We start from the raw sequence: 16,069 nt of genomic DNA, 5'->3' as shown, positions 1-16,069 counted from the left end.
TTTCATTCATTCATTCACTCTCTTTTTTTTCTTTTTTTTTCCCTCAGTGCAAAGCTGGAAGGGATTTTGCCAGTGATGACCGACCAGGTGCCTGGAGGTCACTCTGTCTCTTCTCTGAAACGTCTCATTAGAGAAACGAACAGTGTGTGAGCCGCGGCCAGCGGGGCGAGTTGGCATCGCCGTGTTTCAACTGGACTCCCCTCACACACATCATTATCGGCTATCAGTGACAGTCAGACCGACATTACGCAATTAATCCTTCTTTTCATAGACGGTGAAGAGAGAGTGATTTAGTGTGTTTGGCGTAAATGAGCTGTCATGCTCCATGGCCTGGTGTGCAACATTTTTTTTTTTGTCCTGAAAAGACAGGAAACGAGGGCACAGATCAGGTAGTGGAGATGACTTTTATTTCTGAATGCCATCAAATGGCCACGTATATGGATTCCTTTCTTGCCATTGCTTCAGTTCAAGGCTATCAATTACAGCGGTGTGCTAATAGATACCACAATTATGCTGTTACTGAACATGAAGTAAAACTACTCCAAACTAATCCACTCAGAAACATCTTAAATATATTTAAGGATACTGAAATATTTGTGTTGTGCTTCACCGTTCTGGTGTTAGTTTGTTGATTGCCACTACCATAGGCAGTCAAAGGGCATTGTGGGTAATGTAGGGGCGGCATGGTGGTGTAGTGGTTAGCGCTGTCGCCTCACAGCAAGAAGGTCTGGGTTCGAGCCCCGTGGCTGGCGAGGGCCTTTCTGTGCGGAGTTTGCATGTTCTCCCCGTGTCCGCGTGGGTTTCCTCCGGGTGCTCCGGTTTCCCCCACAGTCCAAAGACATGCAGGTTAGGTTAACTGGTGACTCTAAATTGACCGTAGGTGTGAATGTGAGTGTGAATGGTTGTCTGTGTCTATGTGTCAGCCCTGTGATGACCTGGCGACTTGTCCAGGGTGTACCCCGCCTTTCGCCCGTAGTCAGCTGGGATAGGCTCCAGCTTGCCTGCGACCCTGTAGGACAGGATAAAGCGGCTAGAGATAATGAGATGAGATATATATATAAAATAAGCAGCAAAATGTGATTGTTTGTCTTGAGCTAACGTCACCATTTATCAACAGATTTTCACTAAATTTGGCAAGTAGGTTGGGGGATGACCCGGAATTTTGCAGATATAAACAAAATTCATGTACGGGCCCCAGGGAGGTCCCTGGGGGGCACAACATCCACCCACCCCGTCCCTCAATGCCTTTCACATTACATTTATCAACACAAACTCTCAACAGATCTTCACTAAACTTGGCACGTAGGTAGAGAAGATAACTAAATTTTTGGCAGAACTCAGAAATTCCATATTTGGGCTCCAGGGGGTCCCCGGTGGGCCCCTGGGTGATGGATGTCTGGACTTTTGTTTGTCTTGTCAATCCAGAATTTTGCAAAACCCGGGCAACCTGCTAGTGTGTGTATATATATATATATATATATATATATATATATATATATATATATATATATATATATATATAATTTTTTCTATCCACATTCACTAAATATGAGCAATTACATGTTCTGATTGGCTACTCTACTGCTAGGCTATCAGCTCATATACCGTGAGTAGAGAAAAAACAAAATGGCTGAGTGTTTTGCTGAACCGACCATGGACGAAATAAAATACAAAAAAAAAGCAACAAAATATGGAATAAAAGCATTTGACAGTAAGAAAATTTTTTTTAATTTTCAAGAATTATCATAGTATTTTTTTACAAATTGCTCCTGTCATTTCACCGGTTTGTTTACATTCTAAGCGGAAACGATTTTGTTGGACGTTTTATATGAAGTTTTTATTTATCGAATTTGCAAAAAATAAAAATGCATAAAAATGTTTCTCAAAATCCAGTGAATGTGGACAGAATAAAACAGTTATTCCACTCAGTCTCATCATGTATGGCTGTTGTACATAGCCAACTCGGTGCCATGTGCGTCGTCGGCTATCTGCTCATGTACGACTTGATTTCGTGGAATAACTGCTTTATAGATGCTTCGAAAGCTCACATTAGCTCACATATTAAATCTAAATTTTCTCTGAAGTACATTGTTTATACTGTATTAATGCAATACTGTCGAAACATTCACACCAATTTTTGTTGGGATCATCGTGTGAGAAAGCATTTTAATAACACTGTAAAGCAAACCATTTTGAGATGAATGTATGAACACTGTGTTACCCAACATTAGAACCTGTTCCTACTTCCTATATATTATACTAACTTTCTTTCTCAGCAGGATGGGTGGTGTAACCTTTGTACTTTCCATATGCTGTCAGAAATAGGGCTACAGTAGGAGTCCATTTCTGTCCCCCAAGGTACAATCTACACTATTCTACCCCCTAGGGCTCATTATTGGACTTCGAGATAACTATGTGTACCTTCCTAGGGTCAAAAAAGGTACATATATATATATATATATATATATATATATATATATATATATATATATATATATATGTTCCCAATTTGTACATAAAGGGTACAAATAAATACCTTAGAGGTTACCGTCCCAGTGAGAAGCCATTGTACTGCTAAAGGAACAACTTTATTTCCTGAGAGTGTAAAAAAAAAAAATAGTTCAGAAAGATTCAGGAAGAAAACAGAATTAGCCATTTATTTCAGATAAATTATAAATTTGAGTAAGGAATGTGGGTGTGATGTGGCCCAATGCACTGCATAAGAGCATGCCATGAAGTGTTTTATTCCTTTTATACCACAGCCAATTGGCTATGATGACACATTTTGGGTTATTAAAGAACAATGTGTTATCCTTTTTAAAAAAAAATCCATTTCTAATTACATTTAATGTTGTGAAAGATCCATGAAATAAGTTTATATTACATCAGAACTAGTCATTTATAACATTCACTGTAGATAACCTTCATTAGTGCTTCTTCATTCATTTCAGTCATCAGCAGTGCGTGCCATGAAGAGCAGCAGGACACACCATACTGTTATCTGGGCACAGATCACAGAGAGAGAGAGAGAGAGAGAGAGAGAGAGAGAGAGAGAGAAGGCCTTGTCTGGACATCAGCCATGGTGAGCAGAGGGAAAAGCTACTGAGAAATGTCCAATAATGGGCAAGCTTACGACACGTCCAGTCCAGAATGGATCAAATATGGAGGGCATTTCTGCTTTAAAAGGTCAGGGTGTTTGTTTCACAATGTGTTCCATCAGCTATGAAATATGTTACATTATTAATATGCTCACTGGTGACTTTATTAGGAATACCCACCCATCCACCTGCTGTTTGATGCAGTTATCTAATCAGTCAAGCCCTTGCCAGCAGCACAATGCATAAAATCATGCAGATACAAATCAAGAGCTTCAGGTAATGTTCACAATGTTCAAACATCAGAATAGGAAAATTTGTGATTTCAAAGTGTGACTTTCTTCCAGGGCGGCACGGTGGTGTAGTGGTTAGCACTGTCGCCTCACAATAAGAAGGTCCGGGTTCGAGCCCCGTGGCCGGCGAGGGCCTTTCTGTGCGGAGTTTGCATGTTCTCCCCGTGTCCGCGTGGGTTTCCTCCGGGTGCTCCGGTTTCCCCCACAGTCCAAAGACATGCAGGTTAGGTTAACTGGTGACTCTAAATTGACCGTAGGTGTGAATGTGAGTGTGAATGGTTGTCTGTGTCTATGTGTCAGCCCTGTGATGACCTGGCGACTTGTCCAGGGTGTACCCCACCTTTCGCCCGTAGTCAGCTGGGATAGGCTCCAGCTTGCCTGCGACCCTGTAGAACAGGATAAAGCGGCTAGAGATAATGAGATGAGATGAGATGAGACTTTCTTCCACTGTGGCATGGATGTTGGTTCAAGCCAGATGGACTGGTTTGAGTATTTCAGAAACTGCTGATCTCCTGGGGTTTTCACACACAACAGTCTCTAGAGTTTACAAAGAATGGTGCGAAAAAAAAAACATCAAGTTGAGCAAGCTACAATTCTGTGGGTGGAAACAAGCGTCTTGTTGATAAGAGGTCAGTGGAAAATGGACAGATTGGTTCAAACATTTTTGCCAGGAAGGATATAGTAACTCATATAATCACTCTTTACAACCGTGGTGAGCAGAAAAGCATCTCAGCATGCAACTGGAGAAGAACACACTGGGTTCCGCTCCTGCAGCCAAGAACAGGGATCTTAGAATCAAAAACAGGTTCCTATTAAAGTGGCCGATGAGTGTATGTTTTTTCTTAATACATTATTGTTTTTTTTTTAAATTCCATTCTTTCACACTGACCAAGACATTTAAACCATACTGTTTATCTAAAATGTTGTGAATTGTAGAATGAGTTCTTCCTCCAGCCTTGACCACTGAAAGAGTCATGTAAAAAGGTTCACTCATGGTACTGACTCGATTTTTTTTCCTGAAATGTAAAACAGAGCTGTTTGTATGGTGTGAATGTGCACAAAGTCGGAAACAAAACCCTGTGATTAACATTTATTAAGACATATTAAAAAATAATAATTATAACAACATGATAATGTAACATATCACCAACTGGACATACAGTACATCCTCTGATTCCACACAGACTCATCCCTTAGGTATTAAACACAATATGTACGAGTGATGCATTTCCGTAAGAGTCCGCTAACTGTGAGCACAGATCAGGCATGGGACATTTTCAGCAGCTGTACTGGATGTTCTTGAATTGTGGCTGTCCGAAACCTGAAGGCTTATGAAGTTCTCTGAAGTGAATTGAATCCCTGTTCATTTCAATAGGCAAAAAGGGATGAGAAATGAGAAAAACAAAACAACGACTGGGCCTATAAAAAAAAAAAAGTTGTGAATACGGCATGATCACAGCATGAAGAAGGACCTGTGAGTGTTGGATGGTGTTGATGTCTCTAAAAGTGTACAAGGAGGTCAGACAAGAAACATACAGAATAATGATAATAAAATGTAAGCAGATCAATAAGATATTTCTATATCAATTAAAATATTGAAAAATAAAGAAATAATACATGAAAACAGTCTTTGTCTAAAAAAATTGACAAAAAATCTGCAAAACAAAGAAAATTATACAAGGATAATTATAACAAATAAACAAATAAATTAATAAATAATAATAATGGGCGGCACGGTGGTGTAGTGGTTAGCGCTGTCGCCTCACAGCAAGAAGGTCCAGGTTCGAGCCCCGTGGCCGGCGAGGGCCTTTCTGTGCGGAGTTTGCATGTTCTCCCTGTGTCCGCGTGGGTTCCTCCGGGTGCTCCGGTTTCCCCCACAGTCCAAAGACATGCAGGTTAGGTTAACTGGTGACTCTAATGCCGCTTTTCCACTACCAACGCGGCTGAGTTGGGCTGAGCCGTGCCGTGCTGAGTCGGGCTGAGTCGAGCTGAGCGGGGCTGTTGGAGTTGCATTTCAACTACAACCGCGCTGAACCGTGCTGGCTGGAAGTGGGTGGACACATTGGGTGGAGTTAGCGAAAGTGGGTGGACGTCACGTGATGTCGTTAGGCGGCGCAAACAGTGACATCAGTGACCTTTTAAGCGGTAGTCTCACAACCCGGATAGTAAACAATAAACATGGAGGACATGGAGTCGTTAGTGTTGCTGGTCTTGGTGCTGTGGCTTGTTGTCACCGACAATGCCAACAGATACTGGCAAGAGTGTATAGATGAGGCGAGGCGCATAAGGCTTCAGAAATTCTCGCAATTCTCCTTCTTCCGGGTTTACGGTGTGGACAGATCCCAGCGTGCTCGCGGGGCATGTGTGGGCATGTGAGGACACTCCTCCTCACCAATCAGTGCACAGGGGAGTGTCTGCTCACGCCCCTAGCCCCACTCGGCTCGGTTTGGCTCGCTTTGGCTCGCTTCAGCCCCACTCCAAAACAGTGCGAGTTTTGGGTGCTAAGCAGGGCTGAAGCGAGCTGAGTCGTGCTGTTCTGAGGTAGTCGAAACGCGAGCCGTGTCGGGCTGAAGTGAGCTGAAAAAGGGTAGTGGAAAAGGGCCATAAATTGACCGTAGGTGTGAATGTGAGTGTGAATGGTTGTCTGTGTCTATGCGTCAGCCCTGTGATGACCTGGCGACTTGTCCAGGGTGTACCCCGCCTTTCGCCCGTAGTCAGCTGGGATAGGCTCCAGCTTGCCTGCGACCCTGTAGAACAGGATAAAGCGGCTAGAGATAATGAGATGAGATTTTGAAGTTGTAAAATGAATAGAAAATATAGTCAAGACATTTTTCTGGCCATTTTGAGCATTTAATCGACCCCACAAATGTGATGCTCCAGAAACTCAATCTGCTCAAAGGAAGGTCAGTTTTATAGCTTCTCTAAAGAGCTCAACTGTTTTCAGCTGTGCTAACATGATTGTACAAGGGTTTTCTAATCATCCATTAGCCTTCTGAGGCAATGAGCAAACACATTGTACCATTAGAACACTGGAGTGAGAGTTGCTGGAAATGGGCCTCTATACACCTATGGAGATATTGCACCAAAAACCAGACATTTGCAGCTAGAATAGTCATTTACCACATTAGCAATGTATAGAGTGGATTTCTGATTAGTTTAAAGTGATCTTCATTGAAAAGAACAGTGCTTTTCTTTCAAAAATAAGGACATTTCAAAGTGACCCCAAACTTTTGAACGGTAGTGTAACAAGAACAAATACAATAATTAGTGATTAATCATGTGAGCCGATATAATCAGTGTAATCAAAAATCATGAACAAGATGAAGAGAAAACTCAGGAATAATACATAAGTACATTTCAAAGAATGAGTCACAAAAGAAATTGAAACTTTTCTGCCTGGAAGTAAGCAGAAAATTGTGTAAAATTTGCTCCAATGGTTAAAAAGAAAGAAATACAGGGCTTGAAAACCAACACTTAGCTGCTGTGCTAGCTTCATATGTTGGCACCTTGGCGATTTTTGTCTTTGTCAAAACAATACAAGTGGAGATGTTTAGCTTTGGTGGCGCAGCATGGAGCTTCAGGGGCAGTGTGTTAGTGTGTGTGTGTGTGTCCTGTAAAATGAGCAAACTTCATTGAAATTTAATAAGTGCCAACTCCTTGTGTTAGCCAACTGAGCTAGTCAGAGTCCCGGTTGCTCAGAGGAATATGTGATAATTTACCTCCTCCTTCTTTCTCCTTTTCATCTGTTTCTCCTCTCCTTCTTCGTTTGTAGACAAAGTCCCCGAGTCTGCGATGACCCCCTCCAGGGCTTCTCCTGCTTAAGCCAATATAGACCCTGTACGTCCTGAGGGGGCAGAATATCAGGAGGGAGTCAGCTGCTTTTATTCATTTCTCTTTTCCTTCCTTCAGTCCCTCCTGCCTGGTCTTTTGCAGCCCTCCCTGCTCACTCATCTTCAAATGGATGGCTGGCTGTCTTGCCTGGCAGCCAAGAGAAAGCTTTCAGTTAAAAGGTTAGCAATTCTCATTTGAAATCTTCACCCTTTTTTTTCCCTCCACTCTCTCTCTCTCTCTTTCATCTTCCTCGACTGGCTTCTAGCCTGTGCACCACACTGCCATGCACATCTCTGCCATGACAACTAAATAGGCCCCCTAATACCACTTCATAAAAGAGGGAAGTTTCCTCTAGGCAAGTCTCTGTAAATTAAACACATAAATGGCGCCCTGGTGGAGGCCTTAAAGGCTGAACCTTGCACTCGAGTGACAGCGCCGGCTTAGCAGTCCAAACTAAATGATGCCTTAACAAGCTGTAATTTATAGACATGTCTTACAGTGGGGAATACATGTGTCGCCACATGACTGTGGCTGCGACTGAGAGTGCAAGTGTGTGTGTGTTTCCATGAGCCTAAGGGTCTTATTAACAACAGGTGGAGTTGTAACACTAAAATGGGAGGTGGCAAACAAAGAAACAAACGAGAAAGAAGGACTGCTTGTAGGTTATCCTGGAACAAAGCACCGGAATTTTACGTTATAAAGCCGTGACACGGGCGGCACGGTGGTGTAGTGGTTAGCGCTGTCGCCTCACAGCAAGAAGGTCCGGGTTCGAGCCCCGTGGCCGGCAAGGGCCTTTCTGTGCGGAGTTTGCATGTTCTCCCCGTGTCCGCGTGGGTTTCCTCCAGGTGCTCCGTTTTCCCCCACAGTCCAAAGACATGCAGGTTAGGTTAACTGGTGACTCTAAATTGACTGTAGGTGTGAATGTGAGTGTGAATGGTTCTCTGTGTCTATGTGTCAGCCCTGTGATGACCTGGCGACTTGTCCAGGATGTACCCCGCCTTTCGCCCGTAGTCAGCTGGGATAGGCTCCAGCTTGCCTGCGACCCTGTAGAACAGGATAAAGCGGCTAGAGATAATGAGATGAGATGAGAAGCCGTGATACACCCAGACAATATGGGAGGAAAAAAAACAAACAAACAAACAAACAAAAAAAAACACCTAGCGCCTGGAGGTCAACTGATTGCCGCCAAAGCTTCCTTCACATCTTGTGTAATCGTAAAGTAATCAAAAAGATGACAGTTGATATTCAGAAAACTTGTACGAAGGTGTACAAACTCGCATACTACTTTACTAAACTGTTATGTTCAATGGTCTGATTTTTTTTTCTGAAATTAGCTCCACCTCTCATTACATTACATTAGATTTGCTCAGCTCTGCTCCTTTTCCTTCAAGGAAATATCTTGCAAATAAACAAATTGAGCTAAAAGTCGTTCTTTATGTCTGTCCTTTATTTAAAAAAAAGCAACGCTACATATTGAATTTCATTTCATCTCATCTCATCTCATCTCATTATCTCTAGCCGCTTTATCCTTCTACAGGGTCGCAGGCAAGCTGGAGCCTATCCCAGCTGACTATGGGCGAAAGGCGGGGTACACCCTGGACAAGTTGCCAGGTCATCACAGGGCTGACACATAGACACAGACAACCATTCACACCTACGGTCAATTTAGAGTCACCAGTTAACCTGACCTGCATGTCTTTGGACTGTGGGGGAAACCGGAGCACCCGGAGGAAACCCACGCGGACACGGGGAGAACATGAAAACTCCACACAGAAAGGCCCTCGCCGGCCCCGAACCCAGGACCTTCTTGCTGTGAGGCGACAGCGCTAACCACTACACCACCGTGCCGCCCCACATATTGAATTTGTTCTTAACAATATAATCACTAAAGTGATGAAAGTAGACAGGACTATTTTTTGTCAGCGAGGCCGCCATAACTCCATCGTGCATGATGTCATTTTCTGCGAGCACAGCGGAAATGTACAAGTGCATGCTGTAGTAGACTATCCACAGTGTGTAACTTTCATTCACTCACTCACTGGTCCACTTGCTCCTGCAGGAGTGTGGCGCCTCGGCACAAGGTTCTCCAGTCTGTCCTGTTCCAGGCTGATGTTAGGTCGAGACTCAGGTCCCTCAGGTCAGCAGAGAGCTGTTTGGTCCACTTACTCTGGTGTCTGCCCCTGGGTCTCTTCCATTCTGGGGCTGGTTCTAGAAGTAGCCTGGCTGGTTCCAGTGGTGGTGACAGTCTGGCTAGGTGACCAAATACGTATGTGGAGATGGGCTACCAGAATTTTGCTAGTGACAGGTGGTTGGTTGGCACACTGATGCAGGGTGATGTTTGAGGCAAAATCTTGCCAGTGGAGACGAAGAATCCTACACACTTCTTGAAGGCATCAAGGTGCCGTTTCTGTGTCTCTGTCAGGGTCCAGCACTCGGCTCCATACAGTAAGATTGGTTGGACCAGGCTGTTGTAGAGCTTTAACTTGGTGCTGGTTGAGAGGTGTTTGTCTAACCAGATATTCTGTAGGCTGGCCATGGCTGCTGCAGCATGCCCAATTCCGATCTGAATATCCACTGTGCTCCTACAGTCCGAGGTAATTGTGCTACCAAGATAGCAGAACTTGTCCACTACTTCCACAGTATGGCCCTTGATCACCGGGCATAACTTTACAATGCAAAAAAAGGCCAAGATGATGGGGTCACAACTCCACACACCACCACTATCCAACTGAGTGTTTGGATTTTTTTTATTGCAGTAGTCTCCCCTAGATCCGGATTCTGTGATTCTGTGACACTAGGGGCAGCGCTGAGATCCACTGTGGACAGTCTTCATCATATGAGAGGCTAGATGGTGCAGCTGCTTGCTGGAATATTGGCCGTGTTTTGCGTGTCACATGATGCTGGATATGGGGAGACCAGGCTGGGTTGCCAGATGTATCAAGGCCACCTAGAAAGGTACTACTCCTCCAGAGATCCTGCCCCCCTTGTACTAGACTATAGTATAATATTATGGTCTAGCGTGACGTTTCTACATTTACCTGCTTATCTTCCATCCATTTGATGCGTGGCACAGTACGCTGTCGTGCTGCCAGTGTCGGTGTTTTGTGGTGAAACAAAGTTGAGATCGTGTCCGGCTTCAGTTGTCGGTTCTGCCTCGTGTCCCAATTCTTCCAAGTGATTTTTTCCTCCAAGTCCTCCACAAAATTTTCTGTAAAATTCTCACTGCACAATTTGCTGCTTTTTCCAGGAGTAAAGTTCTCTCACTTTACTTGATGAAGCCACTTGGCCAAACATCTTGGATCCAAGACGGAATGAAGAAGACATGCGGAATCCTACGTCACACAACGCCACCCTCGTTTTCGTCTCCTAATACATCCATATATCTGGCTAATCCAGTATGACCGCGCCCAGGGAAATGGCCCAATGGACTGATGTTACACCTTTAATGTGTTTTTTAAGCTAAAGTCTGCTTAATTTTTTTCGTCTGGAAAATCTCGTATTGAGGTTTTTCACCCACGTGACCAAGTCATGTGATGCATCGTTAGGCTGCCATTTTGGACGTCACGGCTCGAATCGGTTTGAATGCGAGGAAGGCGACAAACGAAAAACATAAAAGAAAAAGGAGCGAGATGCAGAAAACACCTTCACTATCCAGCGACGTAGGGCATTTACAGGGCGAGCAGAGGGAGAGGTATTTGCAAAAATTGAGGTTAGCAGGCTTAGAGAACGATGTTTACCTGCTTCCACCAGGATTGTTCACTGACGTACGGAAGTACACGAAGCCCTCGTCTTTACCTGACTTCGGCCCACATGATCTGTATACCTATGTCGTTAAAAACCCATCGCCATACACAGGTATTGATCTGAAAGCGTATAAGAGTTTGGATGCCTACAAATATTTTGTGTCAGGCTGGGTAACATGCCTACATCAGCGGGTCGTCCCTGGAGCCGGTGGTCGCCATCTTATTACAGCTAAGGTTTGTTCACATTTTCATTTACTTTCGGTCCTTAGGATAAACAAAATGTTATTAAATGTCATTGAAATAACTTTTTAGTCTGTTGAGACATGGCCCGTTATAAATTTGCTGTTACCAGGCAATGACCAAGAACTGTATTATTAGGGTCGGTGTAGTTGTAGCAGTGCACTAGCAGCTAGCTGTTAGCACTAGCTAATGTCAACAACATAGTAGCTAGTATGTTACTGTAGCAATGTTTACGTTCAGTCATTTGGATGACTGTTAAAACCTTTCAGTCTCAAGTTTTTCCTTTACTGTATTTACTAGTTTGCTGTAATTATGATCCGGCAGCTATTTACACTGGATCCAGTGTAAATAGCTGCCGGAGCGCGCTCCGGCTTGCTCCCCCTCAAATTAAGCAGCACGCTCCGGCTTGCTCCCGGAGCGTGCTGCTTAATTTGAGGGGGAGCAAGCCGGAGTGCGCTCTGGAACCTCAGCCAGAGCACTCCGGGAGCAAGCCGGAGCGTGCTGCTTAATTTGAGGGGGAGCAAGCCGGAGCACCCTCTGGAACCTCGGCCGGAGCACTCCGGGAGCAAGCCGGAGCGTGCTGCTTAATTTGAGGGGGAGCAAGCCGGAGCGCGCTCTGGAACCTCGGCCGGAGCACTCCGGGAGCAAGCTGGAGCGTGCTGCTTAATTTGAGGGGGAGCAAGCCGGAGCGCGCTCCGGCAGCTATTTACACTGGATCCGGTGTAAATAGCTGCCGGATCATAATTACAGCAAACTAGTAAATACAGTAAAGGAAAAACTTGAGACTGAAAGGTTTTAACAGTCATCCAAATGACTGAACGTAAACATTGCTACAGTAACATACCAGCTACTATGTTGTTGACATTAGCTAGCTTGACGTTCAAAATGGCGGACACCGGGGCGTCATGTGACCCTGTGACGTCAGGTGAAATACCTCAATTAATGTATAACGATGACATTTCATAACCGCGTAATTTCAAAATTTCCTGGTTAATCGGTTTAAACAAACAATAAGTACAACCCCAATTCCAAAAAATTTGGGACACTGTGTAAACTGTAAACAAAAACACAATGCGATAATTTGCAAATAATGGAAACCCTATATTTTCACTGAAAATAGTACATAGACAACATATCAAATGTTGAAACTGAGAAATTGTATTGTTTTTTTTTTTTGAAAAATATATGCTCATTTTGAATTCTACAGAGTAGCAGGGCTGGTTGTAGGGAAGATTTATTAATTGCATTTAATCTCCAAGCAAGCAGAGGGGAAAAAAAAAGAAATAGACAAAGTGCCCCTTTAATTTTCTTCCTCCAGAATAATGATGGTGGGAAGAGAAAAAGGAAAGGTTTTAACCCAGTTTCAGTTGCAGTGAACTTAGTTATCAACATTAGCTGAACATTAGACTAAGTTGTATTTGCATTGTTGAAACTAGAAGGCCACTCAGTAGAGTGTATACCTCCACCAAGCCACATTGGATTTGTGTCAAAATCGAGTAAATTGTTGATTGGCCCATGGCTCACCTTTCCTCCAAATTTCATCAAAATCCGTTCACTACTTTTTGAGTTACACTGGGAACAGACAAAAACAAACGGAGGTGAAAACATCACCTTCTCCAACAACACAGATAACTCAACTACATAAGCTGTCACTACTGCAGTATAAATTTACAGTATGCACAATATTCAGGATCTTTTTATCACATAATAAAAAAAATGATAATTTCAACAAATCAGAGTTTGAAAGCATCCCATTGTAAAAAAAAAGCGATGACTTTTATTCATAATGAATATAATTACATCAATACTAGCCCAGATTAAAAAGCAAGAACACCACTTAGTGCACATTTGTACATTTTTATGTTTTGACATAATTCAATTATCAGATGTGATCTAATACAAACAAGTTACTGTGTGAACATGTTTTCTGTGACTGCAGTCCAAGAAAATAATTAGTGCCGTCATTTTTATTTCTGCCAAAGCTCTTCTACAAAGTCTGCAGTCTGAAAGAGTGAGAACAGTCCTTTTAAATGCAGAGGACACACATGCGCACACACACACACGGTATCCTGCAGATCTCACGGGGGATGTTTGGCTTTGTAATTTCACCCTTGAAATGTGTGATTACAAACAGGACAACTTTTTTAATTTTCTCTTTTGTCTGGATCCCGCGGCCTGCCACTCGGCCCGCCAGCAAGGCCTTTTAATCAATCACAGAGATAATCAAATGTCACTGGCTATCTGCTCCATGTAATTACTTTTGCAATTAAAAATCAATCTCCAGTCACCTCCTGTAATTAGAAGGATGGGCAGATCTTCATCTAGATTGATTTTGTAATACATATTGACTTCGAGTGCTGTAATTTGGCCGTATTCCTCTTATGTTTTAATGCTTTGGTGTGTAAAAACACAAAGCTTGCAGAGGCATTTGAAGAGCGTTTAGCAGCACTTTGTTACACAGATGAGACGATCTTAAGCCAACAATAAGATTAAAGATTATTTTCCACTGGAAACCAAAGACCCAGGATTATTGAAAACATTGTTACACCCCAGTGCTGTTAAATTCATGAATCTGTTTGGTTAGAAAGTGTTGATTAATTTTCTAGCACAGATTGTACAATAGTTCTGGCTCTAAGGAAAGTTACAGGTTTATAGAATGAGATTGTTCCAGTATGTTATCGTTTCTATAGTAACACACACTCTGTATGAGTGGAACAGACACTGCACATAATCTAAGCCTAATGAAAGGTGGATTAAAAAAAAGGGCTGTTATTTACCAAAGGGGAAAAAAATGAAACAAAAAAGAAACTTGTATAACAATTATTCCATGAAATCGAGTCGTACATGAGCTGATAGTTGATGAAGCACGTAGCACCGAGTTGTCTACTGAGGTATTTCACCCACGTGACCAAGTCATGTGATGCTGCCATTTTGGACGTCACGGCTCGAATCAGTTTGAATGCGAGGAAGGCGACAAATGAAAAACATAAAAGAAAAAGGAGCGAGATGCAGAAAACACCTTCACTATCCAGCGACGTAGGGCATTTACAGGGCGAGCAGAGGGAGAGGTATTTGCAAAAATTGAGGTTAGCAGGCTTAGAGAACGACGTTTACCTGCTTCCACCAGGATTGTTCACTGACGTACGGAAGTACACGAAGCCCTCGTCTTTACCTGACTTCGGCCCACATGATCTGTATACCTATGTCGTTAAAAACCCATCGCCATACACAGGTATTGATCTGAAAGCGTATAAGAGTTTGGATGCCTACAAATATTTTGTGTCAGGCTGGGTAACATGCCTACATCAGCGGGTCGTCCCTGGAGCCGGTGGTCGCCATCTTATTACAGCTAAGGTTTGTTCACATTTTCATTTACTTTCGGTCCTCAGGATAAACAAAATGTTATTAAATGTCATTGAAATAACTTCTTAGTCTGTTGAGACATGGCCCGTTATAAATTTGCTGTTATCAGGCAATGACCAAGAACTGTATTATTAGGGTCGGTGTAGTTGTAGCAGTGTACTAGCAGCTAGCTGTTAGCACTAGCTAATGTCAACAACATCATAGCTGGTATGTTACTGTAGCAATGTTTACGTTCAGTCATTTGGATGACTGTTAAAACCTTTCAGTCTCAAGTTTTTCCTTTACTGGATTTACTAGTTTACTGAGCTAGCGCGCTCAGGCAAGCTGGGAGCTAGCGTGCGCTAGCCTGCCTGCCGGCCGGTGGCCGGCGCACTAGCTCAGTAAACTAGTAAATCCAGTAAAGGAAAAACTTGAGACTGAAAGGTTTTAACAGTCATCCAAATGACTGAACGTAAACATTGCTACAGTAACATACCAGCTACTGTTGTTGACATTAGCTAGCTTGACGTTCAAAATGGCGGACACCGGGGCGTCACGTGACCCTGTGACGTCAGGTGAAATACCTCAATAAGCCATGTACGACGTGATTGAGTGAATAACTGTTTTATTCTATCCACAGTCACTGGATTTTGAGAAACCGAACATTTTTATTTTTTGCAAATTTGATAAATAAAAACTTTATACACAATGTCTGACAAAATCATTTCCACTTCGACAGACTTCTTAAAACCCTATCGCTGGCTGCATGAATTGACTTTAGTGTTGTTTTTTTGTAGAAAGTATCGTCTTGCCAAGCCGTGTGTGTGAATAAAATGTATGGAAGGAGTCTCCAGTGTCAGGGCTTTGCAACATGCAGCAAGTTTCCACCACAAGAAAGTGTTCAGGAAAGGGGAGTTTGCTCTTTCTGTTTTTATTTGTTTGTTTTCTTCAAGAACAAAAAAAAAAGGAGTTGAGGAAATGCTGGTTATATATAAGTGTTATACTGCAAATCGTAACAGGAACTAACTTCAAAGTTTGTTTTTATGTGTCTTCCACATAAATTCATAAAGTTTTATTCTGAGCTTTCAGACCTATGGTCCATCCAGTTTCTGTCCCTGATGATGCACCGTAGGTCTGAAAGCTTCATATAAAACTTCATAAATTTGTGTGTAAGACACTTATTTATTTTTTTTAAATTGATTTAATAGGAACTAATGTGGGCGGCACGGCGGTGTAGTGGTTAGCGCTGTCGCCTCACAGCAAGAAGGTCCTGGGTTCGAGCCCCATGGCCGGCGAGGGCCTTTCTGTGTGGAGTTTGCATGTTCTCCCCGTGTCCACGTGGGTTTCCTCCGGGTGCTCCGGTTTCCCCCACAGTCCAAAGACATGCAGGTTAGGTTAACTGGTGACTCTAAATTGACCGTAGGTGTGAATGGTTGTCTGTGTCTATGTGTCAGCCCTGTGATGACCTGGCGACTTGTCCAGGGTGTACCCCGCCTTTCGCCCGTAGTCAGCTGGGATAGGCTCC

The sequence above is a fragment of the Neoarius graeffei genome, chromosome 27 (genome assembly GCF_027579695.1).
Source record: "Neoarius graeffei isolate fNeoGra1 chromosome 27, fNeoGra1.pri, whole genome shotgun sequence".
In the NCBI taxonomy this organism is placed as follows: domain Eukaryota; kingdom Metazoa; phylum Chordata; class Actinopteri; order Siluriformes; family Ariidae; genus Neoarius; species Neoarius graeffei.
The sequence above is the reverse complement of the archived record's forward strand: the minus strand, read 5'-3'. Positions refer to the sequence as shown.